Raw genomic sequence first — 24,037 nt, forward strand, 5'->3', positions numbered from 1 at the left:
GCTTTCAAAGCCCTCCATGGTAGCCTTATACACCCACCCACTCTCTCAGGTCAGCTGATCAGCTGTTCCTGAATGTACCCAGGACTGAGTGTAGAGGAGATTGTGCTTTTGCTTTAGCAGCTCCAAAACTGTGGAACGATCTGCCATTAGAGATTAGACTGGCCTCTTCTCTGCCTGTTTTTAAATCACTTCTGAAAACCCATCTCTTCACCCTGGCTTTGACACCATGTGAGATGTTGGTTTTTAGTTTATTTTTATTTTAGTTGTTTTAGTTGATTCTATGCTGTTTTATGTTTTGTTTTTATATAGGCCTGTTTAAATTAAAATTTTTATGCATTATGTGCTTTTGTTTTTTTTTTTTGCTGTTTTGTTTTATTCTATTATTCTTAACTGATTTACTGTACAGCACTTTAGTCCTGTGCTGGGTATCTTAAAGTGCTTTATAAGTAAAGTTGGATTGGATTGGGAGAGAGGGTGGACTTGTGGTCCATCCAGTGCAGTCAGATATCCTGGTTTTTACGAGTCTAACAGAGGAGTGGTGCTGGATTTCACTTACACGGGACATTACATGGTAACTGAAAGGATGCTAGAGAAAAAAAAAGGAAAGAAAGAAAGAAGAAAATGAAATGGCTTTGTAACCTTTTCCAGGATGACAGATGTCAATGACTTTGTTTCTCTGCTTTTTCTTTATATCATGGCATAATGTGTTGTTTTTAGAGATCTTTTAGCCTACTTCACTTTGTCAGACAGGTTACCCAACCCACACAATGGCTTTTTGATGAATACACATGTTTATTTACAAGAAAAGTTTGCAGGATGTTTTTATAGTAAAGCACACGTGAGAAAGAAAAAACAACACATAAAGCAACACAACTTGTGAATAACTGCAGATTCAGTGTTTGTTTGTTTTTTTCAATTTTGATTTCATTTGGTTCATATATATTGATGATATTAAAATAAATGCCTTGTCCTTATTCTTCTTGTCTAACAATGTTAAGTCTACTGTGGTATCAGGAAGTATCCATGGAGGTATTGCTGGTAACGTTACTCTTTGACTAATGTTTAACTGGTCCAGTTTAAATTCTGTTGCTCGTCTTCCCACAATCCATCCAAAGCTCTTTCTTTCCCTCCTATCTTTCTCCCAGCAAGGTTTGAGTACTTCATGTGTTGGGTGATCCTGTCCGTGGCCCTGTAGATTTGCCCAATAATTAAGTATGAGCTGTTCTCTTCTCATTCCTAATGGCATCTCTCCCATCTCGACCTGTAACGCTGCTGTTGGAGTTGTATTAATATTGTATTCTGTCAAATTTACAATATACAGCCATAGAAAATGATATTAGAAAATATATCTTTTGTAAACTGCTTTCTGTGAGAAGAAGCACATTCTTGATATTATTAAATGATTTTGGCTTAACTCTGCACAAAATATATCAATTTACAAACAAAGTCACCTCATTTCCAGGAAAAGGTTGTCTAATAAAAATCAATTATATAAAACTTTCATCAGAGTCATGACTGAATATATTGGAACTGACCCTGAACCCTGTCAAATTTACAGACTACCCACCTAGGAGAAATAAACACATCTCAGCATTTCAAAAAATCTACAGCAACAATTAGGCGATACTAAAGTCATGTTTCACTATCTCAAGAACACAAAGTCAAAATGACATTTAAACCTAGCTAATAAAGGTTTTTAGCTGGCAGTGCTGTTAGTAGAAGAGGTTTAGTAACTGTCAGTGCTTTCTTCACAGCTTCATATTTAGAGTGTGGTTTGATGCATTCTTAGTGTGTTCCTGTATTTTGTAGCGATGAACCTTGCAGGTTAGGTTTTCATGGGCTTCCTGTTCCAGCCCCCAAAAGCTTTAAAAGTCACAACTGGTGGGGACTCTTGTTCTTGTTCACATCTTTCTCCTCTCCACATTGCAGCTGAGCTAAGAACATTTTGAGCGATGCATCCTCAAGGTTACGCAACTGAAGCCATTCCATTGCAGGGCGTGAATTATGGTGGAGTCCCTGGTCAGCCTGGAGTGGTCCAGCACACTGCTGTGAACATCACAAGAGGGCAACGAGTCATCACAGAGTCCCCAGACCATATCATCTGGTCGCTCTGCTGCTTTGTCTACTCAAATCCTTTTTGCCTTGGACTTGCAGCTCTCATTAATTCAATCAGGGTGAGTTTATTGTTAAAAATTTAAATTTCTTTTTAATTACATCTGTTATGTGCTATGTGATAAAAGATAAAGTTACATAAAATTTTTGGAAATCAATGTTGGGAAAAGCCAGAAGATTAAAGACAACCTACTTACAATATGATATAAGGTTAAAACTACAGAAAAGAAAGGAGTTCAATTAAATTAAATAAGAATAACAATAAATTATGTATATGTAACGCAGACACTAAAGCTGATGTGCCAGAATGTCATGCTGAAGAGAATGATTCTTTTAAATCCAAGGGGGAGCAAGCGAATCAGATACCCAGGGGAACAAAGATGAAACAGGCCTGATCTGAAACTGTTTATTCCCAGGCCAGGGAGCACAAATAAAAAGCACCCTTAAAAAGGTACACAATAAAATGTCATCAATATCTAAAATCCCCCAGGAATAAACCAACCCAATTCTAAAGCTAGTAAAAACATAATTTTCTACATTCACATTATGGGTCCACCAGCAGGCCAGGAATTCCTTCTCTAGAGGGGAGTCCACGTCAGCCTCGTCTCTGGCAGACGAGAAGCCTCCTATCCTCCTCTTGTCCCTTCACTGGGCCCATGAAGCCCAGCCTAGCTCACATTCTGCACTGGAGTCCGTCATGCGATGCCACCATGGCTCCCCTCGCGTCAGCACCCTGTAAAATAACAAGTAGGGGCCAGAACAATCGTCCTGGAAGCGGCCCTGGCTTATAGCTAGGGCGACCTTCTCCCAACCCGGCTGCACCCGGTGAACGACAGTGGAGACACTACTCACAAAGCAGGCAGAGGTATACCTCTGCCCTGCTGCCAATCACACGCGTTGTCTCCTACTGTCACCGTTCCTGCTGTCGGGACTGTAACGCCATGTCACGCTGGCCGATGCGTCTCCAGATTAGGCGTCGCACCCCCACGATCAGGCAGCAGGTCCCTCTTTTCACCTGGCCTTCTCACATTCCTCCTCATATCTGGGGCCTCTCTCCTCCCAGTGCTCAGCTAGCCTGCTTTTAAAAGGTCTTTACACAGCTGATAGGTCACCTCTAGGCGCACCCATACCACAGCAGGTGATACCTATCAACTAATTTATCCCATGCCCAGCCAACCCACAGTGGATTAAAACAATGTCCAATAACACACTAAAAACATGCAATACAAACAGAATAAAATCATGCAAATGAAAACTACACTCATAAATAAACACTAAAAATCAGAATAAAACCAACATAAAACATAAATACAAATTTCCACTGTGTGACATAAATATGTAAATATGTAAAACAAATTGAAATAGAATTTAATAGAACATTATGTAAAATATTGAAAAATATACAGGACAGAACTGAGTAAAATAAAATGAATGAAGTGAGATTGAGATATAAAAATGTAATAAAATGCAGTAAAAGAACAGCAAAAGGAGTGTAATATTCTGGCTTCAGAAAATTAACCAGCTCAAATTCAATAAAGCAAAACTAAAATTAAACAACTGGCTTACAAAAAGTAGTGAAAGCAATACAGAAAATATCAGATGACATTAAAGAGTCTGAGTGTAGTGTAGGGACAGTGCAATGAAGTGGCTTTACTGAGACAGTACAGGACTAAATCAACTATAAACACAGAACAGCTGATTCACTGTAACTTCAAACAATACAAGCTGCCTTCTTTTGCATTTTGTAAAATTACAAAAATCAGTGCTTGGAAAGAAGATATTTTCCAGAACTATTAGAGGATTATGTTTGACATCTGATGTTCTGAGACTCTCTGGAATTGAACATGTGTTGGACTCCAGTTTTTAAAGTGTATAAAATGCTTTCATCCTTCCAGGCCAGAGACAGGAAGCTGGTTGGAGATATGGATGGTGCACGACGTTATGGCTCCACTGCTCGCAATCTCAACATTGTTGCCACAATCATAGTTACCACTGCAATCCTGATTACCATTATTGTATTCATTGTAGATAAGGCTCGAGGACCTTCCAGTTACAGATATTAATTGCATTATAATCATTTCAGAGCTTCCTTCTGCTGTGATGAGGTGACTTTTGTGTTTTTCTGCTTAAAATCAATTCTGGAACCTTCTTTTTTTTTTTTTTTTTTTTTACAAAAGTCAAACGGAAGTCTTCTGTATTTCTTTACTGACAAGTTTTATTTTATTTTCAGGTTTTGTTACTTGATACTGATATCCTGTCAGCAAATCATTGAGAATGAAAAAGCTTTACATTTCAATAAAGGTCCCTCTATTTTACTATGTGCTTTACATATTTCTGATAAATTATAATGTTCTTTTTCCTCCCAACTTGACATGGATTATTTTTATACCATAAGTGGGGAAAGGGGCAGAATGTTTTTATTTTCCATCTCTTAAAATGTATAAATTGACAATGTTTCACTCGTGTTCATTTCCAAAAAATACTACAGTCAAGTCAAGTCAAGTCAAGTTGGCTTTATTGTCACTTCAACCATATACAGTTAAAACGAAACAACGTTCCTCCAGAACCAAGGTGCTACATGCAACATAAATTTACAACATAAATTAACAGAAAACACTAAACTAGCTAACTAAGAGGCCTAGTTAGCTGGCTAGCAGAGACAAGACAGACTGACCTAACATAAATTACAACATAAATTAACAAAAACTAACTATCTAACTATCTAAGGAAAACTTGGTAGGTAGTAGCTAGGTAGTGGAGGAACAGTAAACATTCCTTAGTGTAGCAGCAAAAATTAGGAAGTAAAGAAGTTAGTGCAAAAAAAAAAAAAAAAATCCAGTAATAATATTGTGCAAAAGAGCATTTACAGGTTGGTGTTTACGATAGTTTGGTGGTGTAGGTCAGTGTGTTTGCGCTTGTGTTGATTAGTCAGTCCAGTCTCAATGCTTTGAGGTAGTTGAGTTAAGCTGAGTGATAGTGTGTGTGTGTGTGTGTGTGTGTGTGTGTGTGTGTGTGTGTGCGCGCGCGTGTGTGTGCGCGCGTGTGTGTGTTTGTCAGTCCAGTCCCTTTTTGTTGAGGAGACGGATGGCTTGTGGAAAGAAGCTGTTGCACAGTCTGGATGTGTGTGCCCGAATGCTTTGGTGCCTTTTTCCAGATGGCAGGAGTGTGAAGAGTGTGTAAGAGGGGTGTGTCCGATCAGCCACAATGCTGGTGGCTTTGCGAATGCACCGTGTGGTGTAGATGTCCTCAATAGAGGGGAGAGAGACCCCGATGATCTTCTCTGCTGTTCCCACTATCCGCTGTAGGGTCTTGCGGTCCGATATGGCACAGTTCCCAAACCAGACAGTGATGCAGCCGCTCAGGATGCTCTCGATAGTTCCTCTATAGAAGGTGGTCAGGATTGGTGGTGGAAGCTGGGCCTTTCTCAGTCTTCTCAGAAAGAAGAGACGTTGTTGGGCTTTCTTGTGCAGGGAGCTGGTGTTGAGGGACCAGCCGAGGTCCTTCTCCAGGTGGACGCCCAGGAATTTGGTGCTGTCAACGATCTCCACAGAGGAGCCGTTGATGCTCAGCGGTGAATGGTCGCCTCGTGTCCTCCTAAAGTCAACAACCATCTCTTTTGTCTTGTCAACATTCAGAGACAGGTTGTTGTCTTTACACCAGATCGTTAACCTCTGCACTTCCTCTCTGTACGCTGACTCGTCGTTCTTGCTAATGAGACCCACCACGGTCGTGTCATCAGCGAACTTAATGATGTGATTTGAACTGTGTGTTGCTACACAGTCATGAGTCAGCAGTGTGAACAGCAGAGGACTGAGCACACAGCCTTGTGGGGCCCCAGTGCTCAGCAGTTATAAATTTAGTTGGACCACATTTTCAAACCAAGAAATGTCTCTGGGCCAGACATTCGAGGCAGCTGGTAAGCAACAGGTAATAATAAATGTCAAACCAATATAAAGGAACTAGTGGAAAAAAAGTAATATTTATTAATTGTTTCACTTTTAAAGTTGATCACATCTGAATACATGCACAAGAATACATACATAAATACGAAATGAGTTATAAACAAACATAATCTGATGTAGTAGTAATAGTTTAAAAACTTAAAAACAAAAATAATAGAAAAGAAAACATTTTGCTCATATCTGACAACAAAGTGCATAATATTAATGGTTCAGTCATATCAAAACCATCAGTGCATAAACACATTACATTATACACATAAATACAACATAAATACAACAAATACAACTTCACACTGATGGAATATGATAGTTTTAAGTCAGGCTTAGTTTTATGTACCCTGTTGACATTAGTGGGAGAAGTTATTTATACATTTTATTTTTTATTTGTTCTGTGCCTTGAATGGGAGCTTATTTTTTATTGTGTTCATCTGTGAAAAGCCTGAATCACATCTGCATGTTGATCCAAACACACTGAGCATTACTGCCACTTTGGTCAGGGGAATGATGTTGTTGGGAAGCATTCATGTAACAAAGTGTTCTGCAGGTTACCTCTGTGGTGGCCATCTTGTTTTCCCAGTAAAGAGGAGGCCTGCCTCAATTGCAGCTCTTTTATAGGCCAGTCTGAATTGAGAAGGCGTGGTCTTTAGAGTATTTAAAGGGAGCAGGAAATGGATTGGGGGCCATTTTGAGATGTTGCTGTCTGTATGTGCATGATATTGGCAAGAGACAATAAAGCAATTACTTCAGTTAAGACAGAGTGAAGTCTGATGTTTCCCTCACCGCGTCTCTCTGCGTAACAGATGTATGTTAACATAAGTCCTAAATGTGGCAGGTTCTGTCCTATGGCTACAAATGACTGCATGAGTAGTTTGAGTAGCTTGTGAACTTTGTCGCCTTATGTCTGTAAAGGTTCTCAGTCATCCAGGTCATCGTAGTCTAAGGAGCTTGGAAAGAAAAGCGTCTGGACTTCTTTGAGTTGCTTGAAGACGTTTCACCTCTCATCCGAGAAGCTTCTTCAGTTCTAAGGGTCAATGGTGGAGAGTCCCAGATTTGTCGCCTTCACCTTCATCTTCATGGGCAGAGCAAGTCCACCTTATTAACCACAAACATTCTCTTTTCAGATGTTTGAATATATCACTCAGAAAGTAGACATTGACTGTGGACTTTGTATTTGGGGTTGGTTTTTTTTGCCTGCTGTTGAGCAGGAACATCGTGATCTCCTCTTTGAGATCACAAAAACACTCAAGTGCTCCATCTTTGTATGGACTGCCATGTAACATGGAGTAGAGAGAGACTGAAGTGCAACATGTGAATCCCAGCCTTTGCTCAAACTGCACTTGCTAATAATTAACTCATGGTTCAACAGTCTTAGGTTTACTATAACAGTTTCACAGTAACCTCCTTTTAGTCCCCCTTCTCTAATTATTGTCAATCACTGCATAAAGTCTCTCATATGCTCAAGATGTCTCTTGCTTCTTTGCGATCATCGCAGCTCTGTGGCTGGCAACATCTGTTGAATAATGTTTGAATAATGTCACGGAGAACGACCGTTACCCCATTCCCCACATACAGGATTTTTCCGCCCACCTCGCCGGCACCTCAATTTTTTCTAAAATTGACTTAGTGCGGGGGTATCACCAGGTTCCCGTGCGCGCCGAAGACGTCCCGAAAACTGCCGTTATTACCCCTTTCGGCCTGTTTGAATTTTTGCGCATGCCGTTCTGCCTGAAAGGCGCCGCCCAGACTTTTCAGCGGTTGATGGACTCTGTCTTGCGCGGGCTGCCTTTCATCTTCGTGTACCTTGACGATATATTGGTGGCCAGCTGTTCTGAGAGTCAGCACGCGTCACATTTGCGTCAGGTTTTCCAGCGCTTGGCGGCACACGGCCTGATCGTCAACCCCTCCAAGTGCCAGTTCGGCTTGCCGGTTCTGGATTTCTTGGGCCACCGCATTTCCGCTGACGGTGTGGTTCCGTTGCCGGACAAGGTCCGGGCCGTTTCGGCTTTTCCGCGTCCCGCGTCCGTTAAAGCGCTGCAGGAGTTCTTGGGGATGATCAATTTCTACAACCGCTTTCTCCCCAGAGCCGCGCACCTGCTGCAGCCTCTCTATGCTGCCTTGAAGGGTAAAACTGCTAAGGACCCGATTGATTGGCTCCCTGAACGCATCCAGGCGTTTTCTGATGCCAAGGCCGCGCTGGCAAACGCCGCCCTGCATGCCCACCCGTTTCCATCGGCGGAGATCGCGTTGACCACCGATGCGTCGGACGTGGCGGTGGGCGCAGTTTTGGAGCAGCGGGTCTCCGGTGTCTGGCAACCGCTTGCCTTTTTCAGTCGCACGCTTAGGGACAGTGAACGCAAATATAGCGTTTTTGACAGGGAGTTGCTGGCCCTGCACCTTGCGACCCGGCATTTTCGTTTTTTTCTCGAGGGTCGGAGTTTCACCACTTACGTTGATCATAAACCCTTGACATTCGCGATGTCCAAGGTCTCTGACCCGTGGAGCGGGCGCCAGCAGCGCCAGCTGGCAGCCATTTCCGAGTTCACAACTGACATTCAGCACGTGGCTGGTAAGTCCAACTGCGTGGCCGACTGTCTATCCCGCGCGCTGGTTTCTCCCGTTTACGTTGGCATAGACTTTGACGCTATGGCCGCTGATCAACGGGCGGACCCGGACGTCCTTGCCCTTCGGTCTGAGCAGACGGGCCTTGTACTGGAGGACAGACCCGTGTGGAACGGCGGGCCTAGCCTGCTTTGTGACATTTCCACCGGCCGGCCACGCCCTGTAGTTCCACTTTCGTGGCGTCGTCGCGTTTTCGACTCCGTACACGCCCTCTCTCATCCAGGCGTCCGGGCCTCGGTCAAGCTGGTCAGCTCTAGGTTCGTTTGGCCGGGCCTTCGTAAATCGGTGAAAGAATGGGCAGCGGCGTGCATCCCATGCCAACGCGCTAAGATCCATAGGCACACACAGGCGCCCCTCGAATCCTTCCGCGTTCCAGGGAGGCGTTTTGATCATGTACATGTGGATCTGGTTGGTCCCCTGCCACAGTCACAAGGTTTCACGCACCTTTTGACTGTGGTGGACCGCACAACCCGTTGGCCTGAGGCAGTGCCTCTGGCGTCCACTACAGCTGCAGTAGTGGCCAGGGCATTTTTGTCAACGTGGGTTTCGCGTTTCAGTACCCCCGCCGACATCACCTCAGACAGGGGCCCCCAGTTTGTTTCCGAGCTTTGGTCTGCCATGGCTGATGGCCTGGATGTCAAGGTCCACCGAACCACTGCGTACCACCCGCAGGCCAACGGGATGTGCGAGCGTTTCCACCGGTCGCTTAAGGCCGCGTTCCGTGCTTCTCTCACAGATGGCAACTGGGTTGACCGCCTCCCATGGGTTTTACTGGGGTTGCGCTGCGCGGTTAAAGAAGACCTCGGGGTTTCCCCGGCTGAACTTGTCCTTGGTCAGCCCCTCCGGGTCCCCGGGGAATTCTTGCCCGAGAGCCCACCCCCGTGCTTCGCTCCCTCTGTGCTGTCTCTCCGTCCCCCAAGAGACTCGTTTTCTCTTCCTGGCCCAGTGCACCATTGTCTGCCCGACACCTTTGTTCCGAGGTCGTTGGACTCTTCGCAGTTTGTTTTCGTCAGGCATGACGCTCATAGGCCTCCGCTGCGTCCACTGTATGACGGCCCCTTTAGGGTTATTCAACCGGGCCGGAAGCATTTCCTTTTGGACTTTGGGGGTCGTCAGGAGACTGTTTCTATTGACAGACTTAAGCCGGCACATGTGCTGCAGGATGATCAGTTGGTGCCGGCTCAGGCCCCCGCCGTGGCCGCCCGCCTTCCACTGGACTGGACAACCCTGCTTCTTCCTCTGGGAGCACCCCCCACCTGGCAGGGCCCGAGCTATCTTCAGCTTCTCCTGGCCGCCCATGCCAGCCTGGTCCTCAGGCACGTTTCCCCTCAGCCAGCTCTCCACCTCCCGGTTCAGCCATTCTGGCCGTTTGATTAAGGCAAGGGTTCTGGACTAGGGGATGACCCTACTGGGTGTTCGGGGGGGGCATGTGTGGTGGACCACTGGAGGGCTCCACTCACACCCAGTCCTCAGGAAGTGTTGTTGTTATGTTTTGGAGGGAAAAGAGTTCAGTTCTGTGGTGATGAAAATAAACGACGAGTGTTAATCGAGAGCTCTCGTGTCGTCTGTGTTTACCTCCACAATATATTATATAATGAACTATTAAGATTAAGATATGAGCTATGAGGTCATTGTTTGTGATAATTTGTGTTAATAGAGGTTTTTATAAATACTTATTTCTTCTATTTATTACTGATACTTATATTTTTATTACTTATTTTTATGTTTTAAATTCATGGTTAATTCAGGCAGTTACTGGTGGTTCATTAAGCATTTTGTGTGAACTCATCTTAACTGATAATTGTTTTTGCTTATAAATGAGAATAAAGTAGCTCATGAAGTCTCCTTTATCTTTACAACAGAAAAATGGCACAGACAAAGCACAAAGAGATACAAAACATAGCAACATTTATTGCCAGGTGTAAATGTCAACCCCTAGAGCAGGGGTGTAGAAATCCAGCCTTCGACGGCCGGTGTCCTGCAGGTTTTAGATCTCACCCTGGGTCAACACACCTGAATCAAATGATTAGTTCATTACCAGGCTTCTGGAGAACTTCAAGACATATGAGCTGTGTCCCAAAACGTAGGTTGCATCCTTCGGAGGACCCGGCCCACGTAGACCGCGAAGGCCGGGTCCTCCGAAGGATGCAGCCGAGAACCGAGAAGGCCGGAAGTGCGAGGCTGTGAAATGGGACGGTATAGCCTTCAGATTTGCGTCACCGCTGTCTCGGTGGAGTTTAATGAACTCAGCCGTCTGCTCCTTGCTATCTAAAATATAACAGGACACTGCCGTAAATTCTCGACCATCTCACACTTCGGTTTAATCAGTTTTCTGTTTGACGTTTATTCAGCTGTGTGAAAACCCCGGAGGAACCCACCCGATGGATTAATAAAGTTTTATTTAATCTAATCTAATAACTTTGATCTCAGCCAAACCGATTTACTCCGGAAGAAATAAAACACACAAAAAAACCCAAACAATAACATTTTAAGTTATCTAAGTGACTTATATATCATGTTTAACCTGAGTAGCGAAAGACCGCGGGCCTCTGAAAACGATGAAGCCGGGAGTCCGCTGTTCTTGGCGGCTCAAGTGACCAGTGAACCCCTCGGCTAGCTATCGAGCGGGTGGGTAACAGACGTCTCCGAAAACGTGACCCAGAAAGATTAATAAGAGTAATATTAAAACTTAGTAGCAGCCGCCATTGTGGGAAACTGGAATTGTCTGGGCCGCGCTATGAATGCTGGGATATGGTGGGCCACGAAGGATACACCAATCCATCCTTCAAATCTGGGGAAAAGGAGGACGCATTTGTTGGCCGGATTCGGAGGAGTCTACGAATTGGGACAGCCTTCGTCGCGTTGCTGTGACGTAATCGGTGTACAAATGCGGCGGAGGATACAGCCTACGTTTTGGGACACAGCTGTTGAGGTCATTTAGCCATTTAAATCAGCTGTGTTGGATCAAAGACACATCTAAAACCTGCAGGACACCGGCCCTCGATCCATTATATAACTTTTTATTCTTGTCTGAGTTTATGAAGATAAGAACTGTGTTGCCAAGCCATGATTATACTTTTGAGCAAGAAAAATAAAGTTAATTGTCGTATGTGTTAGAAATGTGTTAAATTGTTTGTTGAGTTAAACACAGAATTATGATGAATTATGATTCATATGGGATTTTGCTGATGATTAATTATGCTCACACTGATCAGAACATAATCAGTATCTCTCTCTCTCTCTCTATCTCTCTCTCTCTCTATATATAGAGAGAGAGATATATATATTGAAAGCCACACTGACTGTTTTAAACTGTTTTAAAAGAAGTGGTCTGCTTACAACTGCATACGTGCCTGGTGAAGTTAGAACAGGATGTACTCGGGATGTGTCACCTACGATCATGGAGCCGCACAACGGGAAGCAGGAAACAGCTGGGGGTGAAAGATTATTATAAATTATATGGTAATTAATTGCAGACCCTGACCATTGTTTTTAGGAGTGGCTGTATTCATTCCGAGTCTGAAAGAGACAGGTTGCCTCCCACCAGACCACGTTTGATCGCCTTGCAATCAAAAGTGGTTTCTCACTCTCAGCCTGCGGGTGACCAGTTGGTGGCCGTCCTATTTTCACTCTGGTGTGACTGAGGCCTAAATCACCTATTGTGTTCTACACTAACTCAGGATTTATTCATTTATTTTTCACTTTGCCATAATGTGATAATATTATTAGGCTAATGACATGTTTCCATTGTTGGAGCTGTTTTCTTTGAAATTTGTGACATGCAATGCCTTTGTGACGTCAGTGCTTCATACATTACTCATCTACAGAGGCTGCAAAATGCTGCTGCTTGTCTTTTAACTGGCACTCAAAAGTTGGAGCAGATTTCCCCTATTTTAGCTTCACTTCACTGGCTGCCCAGTCCTTTTAGGATTCATTTTAAAATTCTTTTATTTGCTTTCAAAGCTCTCCATGGTAGCCTTATACACCCACCCACTCTCTCAGGTCAGCTGATCAGCTGTTCCTGAATGTACCCAGGACTGAGTGTAGAGGAGATTGTGCTTTTGCTTTAGCAGCTCCAAAACTGTGGAACGATCTGCCATTAGAGATTAGACTGGCCTCTTCTCTGCCTGTTTTTAAATCACTTCTGAAAACCCATCTCTTCACCCTGGCTTTGACACCATGTGAGATGTTGGTTTTTAGTTTATTTTTATTTTAGTTGTTTTAGTTGATTCTATGCTGTTTTTTAATATAGGCCTGTTTAAATTTAAATTTTTATGTATTATGTGCGTTTTTTTTTTTTTTTTGCTGTTTTGTTTTATTCTATTATTCTTAACTGATTTACTGTACAGCACTTTAGTCCTGTGCTGGGTATCTTGAAGTGCTTTTTAAGTAAAGTTGAATTGGATTGGGAGAGAGGGTGGACTTGTGGTGCCATCCAGTGCAGTCAGATATCCTGGTTTTTACGAGTCTAACAGAGGAGTGGTGCTGGATTTCAGTTACACGGGACATTACATGGTAACTGAAAGGATGAAAAGAAAAGAAAAGGAAAGAAAAGAAAGAAAGAAAGAAAGAAGAAAATGAAATGGCTTTGTAACCTTTTCCAGGATGACAGATGTCAATGACTTTTTTTCTCTTTTCTTTATATCATGGAATAATGTGTTGTTTTTAGAGATCTTTTAGCCTACTTCACTTTGTCAGACAGGTTACCCAACCCACACAATGGCTTTTTGATGAATACACATTATATTTATTTATTTACAAGAAAGGTTTGCAGGATGTCTTTATAGTAAAGCACACGTGAGAAAGAAAAAACAACACACGAAGCAACACAACTTGTGAATAACTGCAGATTCATCAGTGATTTTTTACATTTTGATTTTATTTGGTACATATGTATTGATGATATTAATATTAATATTTTGTCAATAAATTTACAATATACAGGCATAGAAAATGATATGAAAGAATATATCTTTTGTAAACTTTCTGTGTGAAAATGCACAATTCTTGATATTATTGAAAGAATTCATCTTAACTCTGTACAAAATATAGCAATTTACAAACATAGTCACCTCATTTCCAGGAAAAGGTTGTCTAATGAAGATCAATAATATAAAACTTTCATCAGTCATGACTGAATATATTGGAACTGACCCTGAACCCTGTCAAATTTTGAGCCTACCCACCTACGAGAAATAAACACATTTCAGTATTTCAAAAAAAATCTACAGCAACAATTAGGCGATACTAAAGTCATGTTTCACCATCTCAATAACACAAAGCTAAAACGACATTTAAACCTAGCTAATAAAGGTTTTTAGCTGGCAGTGCTGTTAGTAGAAGAGGTTTAGTAACTGTCAGTGCTTTCTTTGCAGCTTCATATTTAGAGTGTGGTTTGATGCATTCTTAGTATGTTCCTGTATTTTGTAGCGATGAATCTTGCAGGTCAGGTTTTCATGAGCTTCCTGTTCCAGCCCCCAAAAGCTTTAAAAGTCACAACTGGTGGGGACTCTTGTTCTTGTTCACACCTCTCTCCTCTCCACATTGCAGCTGAGCTGAGAACAGTTTGAGCAATGCATCCTCAAGGTTACGCGACTGAAGCCGTGCCATTACAGGGCGTGAATTATGGTGGACTCCCTGGTCAGCCTGGAGTGGTCCAGCACACTGCTGTGAACATCACAAGAGGGCAACGAGTCATCACAGAGTCCCCCAAAGACCATATCATCTGGTCGCTCTGCAGCTTTGTCTACTCAAATCCTTTTTGCCTTGGACTTGCAGCTCTCATTTATGCCATCAAGGTGAGTTTATTGTGAAACATTTTAATTTCTTTTTAATTACATCTTTTATGTGCTTACTCTATGTGAGAGAAGATAAAGTTACATAAAATCTTTGGAAATCAATGTTGGGAAAAGCCAGAAGATTAAAGACAACCTACTTACAATATGATAAAACGTTAAAACTATACAAAAAAAAGGAGTTCAATTAAATGAAATAAGAGTATCAATACATTATGTATATGTAAAGCAGACACTAAAGGTGATGCGCCAGAATGTCATGCTGAAGAGAATGATTCTTTTAAATCCAAGGGGTGGCAAGAGACTCAGATATGAAGGGCACAAATATGAAACAGGCCTGATCTGAAACTGTTTATTCCCAGGCCAGGGAGCACAAATAAAAAGCACCCTTAAAAAGGTACACAATAAAATGTCATCAATATCTAAAATCCCCCAGAAATAAACCAACCCAATTCTAAAGCTAGTAAAAACATAATTTTCTACATTCACATTATGGGTCTACATTATGGGTCCACCAGCAGGCCAGGAATTCCTTCTCTAGAGGGGAGTCCACGTCAGCCTCGTCTCTGGCAGACGAGAAGGACTTTCCTATCCTCCTCTTGTCCCTTCATTGGCCCATCACATCCCAGCCCAGCTCACGTTCTCCTACTGTCACCGTTACTGCTGTCGGGACTGGAACGCCACATCACGCTGGCCGATCCGTCTCCAGATTAGACATCGCACTCCCATGATCAGGCAGCAGGTCCCTCTTTTCACCTGGCCTTCATACATTCCTCCTCATATCTGGGGCCTCTCTCCTCCCAGTGCTCAGCTAGCCTGCTTTTAAAAGGTCTTTACACAGATGATAGGTCACCCATACCTCAGCAGGTGATACCTATCAACTAATTTATCCCATGCCCAGCCAACCCACAGTGGATTAAAACAATGTCCAATAACACACTAAAAACATGCAATACAAACAGAATAAAATCATGCAAATGAAAACTACACTCATAAATAAACATTAAAAATCAGAATAAAACCAACATAAAACATAAATACAAATTTCCACTGTGTGACATATACAAAGTAAATATGTAAAACTAATTGAAATAGAATTTAATAGAATATTATGTAAAACATTGAAAATGATACAGGACAGAACTCAGTAAAATAAAATGAATGAAGTGAGATTGAGATATAAAAAATGTAATAAAATGCAGTAAAAGAACAGCAAAAGGAGTGTAATATTCTGGCCTCATAAAATTAACCAGCTCAAATTCAATAAAGCAAAACTAAAATTAAACAACTGGCTTACAAAAAGTAGTGAAAGCAATACAGAAAATATCAGATGACATTAAAGAGTCTGAGTGTAGTGTAGGGACAGTGCAATGAAGTGGCTTTACTGAGACAGTACAGGACTAAATAAAGTATAAACACAGAACAGCTGATTCACTGTAACATCAAACAATACAAGCTGCCTTCATTTACATTTTGTAAAATTACAAAAATCAGTGCTTGGAAAGAAGATATTTTCCAGAACTATTAGAGGATTATGTTTGACATCTGACATTCTGAGTCTCTCTGGAATTGAACATGTGTTGGACTCCAGTTTTTAAAGTGTATAAAATACTTTCATCCTTCCAGGCCAGAGACAGGAAGATGGTTGGAGATATGGATGGTGCACGACGTTATGGCTCCACTGCTCGCTGTCTCAACATTACTGCCACAATCATAGTTACCACTGCAATCCTGATTTCCATTATTACATTCATTGTAATTATGGCTCAAGCAGCTTCCTATCACAGTTACAGATACAACTATCGATATTAATTGCATTATAATCATTTCAGAGCTTCCTGCTCTTGAAGTTCTGGAGAACTTCAAGACATATGAGCTGTTTCCCAAAACGTAGGCTGCATCCTTCGGAGGACCCGGCCCACGTAGACCGCGAAGGCCGGGTCCTCCGAAGGATGCAGCCGAGAACCGAGAAGGCCGGAAGTGCGAGGCTGTGAAATGGGACGGTCTAGCCTTCAGATTTGCGTCACCGCTGTCTCGGTGGAGTTTAATGAACTCAGCCGTCTGCTCCTTGCTATCTAAAATATAACAGGACACTGCCGTAAATTCTCGACCATCTCACACTTCGGTTTAATCAGTTTTCTGTTTGACGTTTATTCAGCTGTGTGAAAACCCCAGTGAACCCACCCGAGGGATTGATAAAGTTTTATTTAATCTAATCTAATAACTTTGATCTCAGCTAAACTGATTTACTCCGGAAGAAATAAAACACACAAAAAAACCCAAACAATTAAATTTTTAAGTTATCCGAGTGACTTATATATCATGTTTAACCTGAGTAGCGAAAGACCGCGGGCGTCTGAAAACGATGAAGCTGGGAGTCCGCTGTCCGCTGTACGCATTGAACCCCCTGGCTAGCTATCGAGCGGGTGGGTAACAGACGTCTCCAAAAACGTCGGAGAACTTTTGCAAATATGCGATGTCTTGATAAACCGAGCAGATATTTGAAGTTTACACAGCTACTTTCTCGCCTGGAATTATGTTAAAAGTTTATTTTGTGATCCAGAAAGATTAATAAGAGTAATATTAAAACTTAGTAGCAGCCGCCATTGTTGGAAACTAGAATTGTCTGGGCCGCGCTATGAATGCTGGGATATGGTGGGCCACGAAGGATACACCAATCCATCCTTCAAATCTGGGGAAAAGGAGGACGCATTTGTCGGCCGGATTCGGAGAAGTCTACGAATTGGGACAGCCTTCGTGGCGTCGCTGTGACGTAATCGGTGTACAAATGCGGCGGAGGATACAGCCTACGTTTTGGGACACAGCTGTTGAGGTCATTTAGCCATTTAAATCAGCTGTGTTGGATCAAAAACACATCTAAAACCTGCAGGACACCGGCCCTCGATCCATTATATAACTTTTTATTCTTGTCTGAGTTTAAGAAGATAAGAACTGTGTTGCCAATCCATGATTATACTTTTGAGCAAGAAAAATAAAGTTAATTGTTGTATGTGGTACATCTGTCACCATCTTACAATGCTGTGATTGCAGCCATTCCCCAACTCTCTGTGAATGGTACTCATGGCCATTGATCAGTGTTCTTTGATCAGTGGGTTTTGGTCAGTGATTGTTGATCAATGGTCATGAGAATTTGCATAATTATGATTAAGGAACTGACCTCACAGCCCATTGTTCCTTCAGTGGGCTGGTTTCAGTCATTATGCAAATGTACTGTTTATAAGGTTTGGGGAAACCTGCAGTCAGCTGAGACTGAAGAAGTCACTTGGATGAGTGACGAAACGTTTCTCCCACAAAACGCTACGTCCAGATGAACAGATTCAACTTTTGGAGAATTGTTGTATGTGTTAATAATGTCTTAAATTGTTTGTTGAGTTAAACACAGAATTATGATGAATTATGATTCATATGGGATTTTGCTGATGATTAATTATGCTCACACTGATCAGAACATAATCAGTATCTCTCTCTCTCTCTCCCTCTCTATACATACACATATATATATATATGTATATATATATACATATATATATATATACATACATATATACATGTATTTTGAAAGCCACACTGACTGTTTTAAAAGAAGTGGTCTGCTTGCAACTGCATACGTGCCTGGTGAAGTTAGAACAGGATGTACTCGGGATGTGTCACCTACGATCATGGGGCCACACAATGGGAAACAGGAAACAGCTGGGGGTGAAAGATTGTTATAAATTACATGGCAATTAATTGCAGACCCTGACCAATGTTTTTAGGAGTGGTTGTATTCATTCCGAGTCTGAGAGAGACAGGTTGCCTCCCACCCGACCACGTTTGATCGCCTTGCAATCAAAAGTGGTTTCTCACTCTCAGCCTGCGGGTGACCAGTTGGTGGCCGTCCTATTTTCACTCTGGTGTGACTGAGGCCTAAATCACCTATTGTGTTCTACACTAACTCAGGATTTATTCATTTATTATTCACTTTGCCATAATGTGATAATATTATTAGGCTAATGACATGTTTCCATTGTTGGAGCTGTTTTCTTTGAAATTTGTGACATGCAATGCCTTTGTGACGTCAGTACTTCATACATTACTCATCTACAGAGGCTGCAAAATGCTGCTGCTTGTCTTTTAACTGGCACTCAAAGGTTTGAGCACATTTCCCCTATTTTAGCTTCACCTTGTTTGTTCGCAATTTCTATAACTTCTGAGACCACCAACGATAATATTATTCAGCTATAAAGTGTGATGTGAACATATTTACAACTTACCGGAATGAAAATGTCTGGAGCACACCAACTGATATCTGGAGATGGAAGAGAACTTGATATCAGCTCGTCTCACGGCTGCTATCCAGGCTAGACGCCTTCGTTTGGTAACATCTGATACATGAGCTCCTTCATGTTGCTTCCAGGTTGGGAAAGCATAAAAAGACAACCCAAGCTTATGCCCGTGCCGGTCGTACGATCGAACATTGCAGCCGACCACACAGCAAGTACGAACCATGGCTGTTATGTGTGCTTTCGCTCCTTTTTCGCTTGCGCTTTGTTTTGACCCCGAAAATGGCGCATCAGGCCAAAATCCTTTCCACGCCCACCCCCATGACATCACGCTCCAAAGCCCTATACACCCACCCACTCTCTCAGGTCAGCTGATCAGCCGTTTCTGAATGTACCCAGGACTGAGTGTAGAGGAGATATTGTGCTTTTGCTTTAGCAGCTCCAAAACTGTGGAACGATCTGCCATTAGAGATTAGACTGGCCTCTTCTCTGCCTGTTTTTAAATCACTTCTGAAAACCCATCTCTTCACCCTGGCTTTGACACCATGTGAGATGTTGGTTTTTAGTTTATTTTTATTTTAGTTGTTTTAGTTGATTCTATGCTGTTTTATGTTTTGTTTTTATATAGGCCTGTTTAAATTTAAACTTTTATGTATTATGTGCTTTTGTTTGTTTTTTTTGCTGTTTTGTTTTATTCTATTATTCTTAACTGATTTACTGTACAGCACTTTAGTCCTGTGCTGGGTATCTTGAAGTGCTTTTTAAGTAAAGTTGGATTGGATTGGGAGAGAGGGTGGACTTGTGGTCCATCCAGTGCAGTCAGATATCCAAAGGACACCTGTTCAGCTCTGATGATTCAGTAAGGACATCTCCTGGTTTCATCTTCATGTTTCCTTCTCACCAGATAACCAAACCGACATCATGACCAGCAGCTTTTACAGCTGTGGCTCCAGCAAACATCAGCTGATACTAGAAATTAATATTAAATAAATTCTAACAACAGCTGACCAAGCTTAAACATGCTGCTGTTGTTTAGTGCGACATCCGGCGGTTTCCTCTTTCTGGCGCAAAGTGGGGGATAAACAAACAAGAGAGAAAAGCCGATCATTGATCAGTTTCATGATTGAAGTAGCAACAGGAGAGGGAGGGGGAGAGAATGAGAGAAGAAGAGGCAGCTGTGCAGCGTAAGGACAGAATAAATCCAGCTTTGTGTCTTTTTTTCATTCTAGCTGAAGTCTGGGACAAACTGCGTCTCTTCTCAGCTCAATACGAAACGCGTAATATTGTCTCTGAATGAGGGACCATTCCCTTTTTTAAGGAGCCGTTGGCAACTCTACTAACTAACCTTATGAATAAAATAAAGTTCACTATCAGTAACATCATAGCACCCACCCAGCTGTATAGAAACTCCATCATGCAAGCTAGTACGCTGTACGAGTTATTGTAACTGACTGTAAAAGTCAGCACAAGGAAAATAAACTACCCCTAAACTTGGTTTATATCTGACCCGGATAGACTGCAGGTCATAACTTCTTACCTGAAGTTCAGTTCATCTAACAATCGGACTGGCGGCCGCCTCGGGTCTTTCCTCCTCCTGCCTCCCCTTCCCTCATCCACCTGCTGGCCTCTGTGGAAGCTCCGCCATAGCCACCACCAAACAACTGAGTTATTTTTACACATCGGCCAGCATCTGGCCAATCCACCACCTCTCATTGTTCATGCCGTTAGAAAAAAAAAAAAAGTCATCAGCCGACCAGGCAAATGCCCGATATGCCCGATGGCCAGTCCAGCTATGTTAACCTGTTAATCTTCGCTGAAAAATTGTTTTCTGCGGTTCTGTCTTTCGTGCTTGGCTCTCCTACCTTTGCTAACGTGATGCTCACAGTGCAGAAGCCCATGCTGCATTCACTTACACTCGGATATCTGAGCTTCACTGTGAAAACATGATCGTACATTTGATGTTTCATTGAATTTTATTGTTTTAGCTTCAGGGTGGCACCTGGGGTGGCCAGTCTGGTTGGGCTGGACACGCCACTGAACACACTGTCAGCATGTATGATTACACAGCAGCACTGCTACTACACATTACTACAGGACTACTGGTACACATTCACAAAAATAAGCATAAAACATGAACAGATGCATAATTCTATGCACAGAGTTATACAGTTACCCTCTCTCCCACGACTGGATTTAAGGCTGCACTTCCAGTGATGTTTAGCTCAGCCATTACCTGTGACCTCTGCTCCTTCAGATACAACATGAAGGCGTTTGGTTGTTTTTTAGTATACGCCCAGTCTTCATCCTGCTGGGATTGTCGGCTTCTTTTTCTACAGGAATAAAACACAGAGTAAACGCATGTGTTACCTCTGTGTACAACTGTGAGGAAAGCAGTTTAATAACATGAGTAAAGCTGTAAACCTGAATGAAAGGAGGCACCATTGAAGAGGCTGATTAGCGATAGATCAGGTTACGGTACTAGAGACAGAGCTACTGAGTGTAGTGATATTTGCTGAGGAAGTTGAGCAGGTGCTTGAGCGGCTAGCTGAGTTGGTTGTACTGTGGGTTTCGTTGTTTTTTTTTGTTTTCGGGTCGTCGGGAGCCGACTCTTAGAGGGGGGGTACTGTCGCGGACCCGGCTCTGGGGACTCGGGATCCATAAGCAGTGGGGACTATGATTGTTGTTGTTGTTATTATTATTATTATTATTATTATTAATATTAATATTATCATCATTTGGTGTGTCGTCTGCACTGCCTCTGGTCTCTGTCCGCATCTGTATGTAGGCAGGTATGTGTGTGTGTGTTGCTGTTTTCTGTGGCCAAGTTACAGGCACCTTCAGGCCTGAGGGGCGGCCACACCCGAAGTCCCAGCCACACACCTGCTCCTCATCTGGGCTCGTTGGGGGAGCTATTTAGAAGAGCCATGGAGCTTCCACCGACGCGGGATTATTGCGTTTGACGACATGTCAGTCTTCTAGTGTAGTTGGAAAGTCTGTGACTGTATGCCTGCTGGGATTAAGTGTGTTAACGGCTGCCTCTATTGTTTTCCCTCAGGAGGAATGCAGGTCCGAGAGCAGTGAGCACGGGGAATGCAGAGACACAGGAGCAGAGAGCACTACACTGGGACTTTTTGGGAAGAAGACATGACACAGGAGTCACGGGAGAGCACGGGGATTAACTGTTATTGTTTCCTGCACTGTAAATAAACGCACCGTTGCAGTGAAGAGTCCTGCGTTTTGGGTCCTGTCTTCCCCACACCCCCACTGTCTGCAGGGCAGACCGTGACATATCCAACTAATGACATGTCACAAAGCTCAAATCATCTCAAACTGGTTAAAACAAGCTTTAAAAAATGTGTCATTTTAAAGTGTTCTCCACAAGAATGTACAAAAGAGTTGTTTAATAAATGATAAAGACTTATCCAGTGGTTATAAAATAGAGCAACATTTGCATAATAACAACAGATTCCAATGAAATCAATAACACTGCTGACTGAAATGTTAGATGTGCACTTGAAGCCATTTATAAATCGTAACTCTTTGATCGGCTCCTCACCACAAAAAAGCACAAGCATACATTTTGGGGCATTTAACTGTATCTTTAACCTTATGGCAAATCACACTATACAAATTAATTAAGCAATAAACAATTAAATGACAGAAAAGTTTGTTTTCCATTTTCTGAAAGGGGAGTTTCACTGGTCTGACTCAATTAAGAGAAAAGTGGGCGGTATGTCGCCTACAATGTAAAATGTGTTGAAACTCTGGTAAATACTGAAGCACATGCTTTTTGTTTTTGATGTAAGTTACCCAAAGTCATGGGCCCAGGTTTGGAAATTCCTTCACACTGTCATCTATCCCAGGAATAGATGGATCCCAGGAAATGAGTCAAATATGATCAAATTAACGAGGGCTCATTTAGCTATGATGGAAGTGTAAAATGTTGCATAAAATGATCTGAGTACTTAAAAATTATTATCATCTGTTTTTTGTTTTTTTTAATGTTAAGAGTTTTTACATGTAATTTCTTCTAAAACAGAGCCGATGTTCTGAAAAAACACCCTACATATTAAGCTGTTCTACTTGTTGTTACTGCGCATGCGTACATCTCAAAGCGGCCATGTTTTCGGTGTTAATAGTATACGCCTATTATGTGAACCTACCCCAATCTTGTGCGTGCAAAAAAAGGTTAGTATTATATGTTTTACTTCTTTATTACAGTTGATACTTGTTTTCCTTAAGCTGTTGTCAATTTGTTAACTTTTCAAGCTAACATGCATTTTGTTTTTCGTGCAAAAATACTCCAATTTGGTGTCTCAATTGAAGTCATATTTCAAGTCTTGATTTAGTACTTCTAAACTTCTGTAAACTTGCATACAGCGTAAACAATTAATTTTAGTCCTCCTGCAGTTAGTGAACCCCACGCTCCGTTCTTATGTCGAAGAAAGTAATATTGCACTATATACTTATTGAGTGATAACGTTGTTTTATTTCTAAGCACCTTGACATTGGTCATTTTATTTACTGTATGTGCATTGCGTCTTACATAATGGATCTCGAAGCCATTTTGAAAATGTCCGATTTTCTCCTTAGTTATGGAGAACAAATACGAGGAACTGCTCATGTTTCTTTCTGATGGGTCCTACCCATCAGAATACGACAAGTCCCAGAGGGAAACCCTTAAGAGATATGCCTCAAAATTCAGGCTGAAGGGTCAGTAGTTTATTGTAAATACTAACTAGATGTACTTATTGGTTAAATACATTTTATAATCAATTTACATTTCTTAAATGTAAATGACAAAAGCTATGGGACTATTTAAGGAGTTTCATTCAAGTTCTATTGGTGGACACACTGGTGTACTCAAGACTCGAACTGCAATGTGTTCCAGATTTTACTGGTAGGGCATGTCAGTTGACATTGGGAATTGGGTATGTATTTTTGAAGTTTTCATTTATAAAAAAAAAGTAAGGTATGTTAACAATGTACAAAAAGAATGCGTAGTTATCCTGAAGATCTGTCCCAGATTTCAGGATGATGTGCAGTAATTAACACGTTAGCTAGATTTAGTCTTTCTTATAGAGTATTTGTAATTATGTATCCTGGCTTGTGACAAGTGCCAAAAAATAGGAAAGCCTTTGGCTGCTGTGCAACCACTGCAGTATATTAAGGTAAATATCAGCAGCATTTTAGTAGAAAATAGTAATGTTATAATGTACATATTAAAAATGTGATTCTTCATTGACAGGTGTCAGATGTCTGGGAG

General features: G+C 42.0%; 1 non-coding gene across 1 annotated transcript; it reads left to right on the forward strand.

Annotated features, from left to right (window-relative positions):
* Positions 1-13,450: 13,450 nt before the first annotated feature.
* On the forward strand, positions 13,451-22,743 carry LOC102077888 (uncharacterized). The gene is made up of 2 exons (XR_003220745.1): positions 13,451-14,491; positions 21,827-22,743. It is a non-coding gene; the product is annotated as an uncharacterized LOC102077888 (transcript).
* Positions 22,744-24,037: the final 1,294 nt, after the last annotated feature.

Source organism: Oreochromis niloticus, linkage group LG7, assembly GCF_001858045.2.
Source record: "Oreochromis niloticus isolate F11D_XX linkage group LG7, O_niloticus_UMD_NMBU, whole genome shotgun sequence".
Classification (NCBI taxonomy): Eukaryota; Metazoa; Chordata; class Actinopteri; order Cichliformes; family Cichlidae; genus Oreochromis; species Oreochromis niloticus.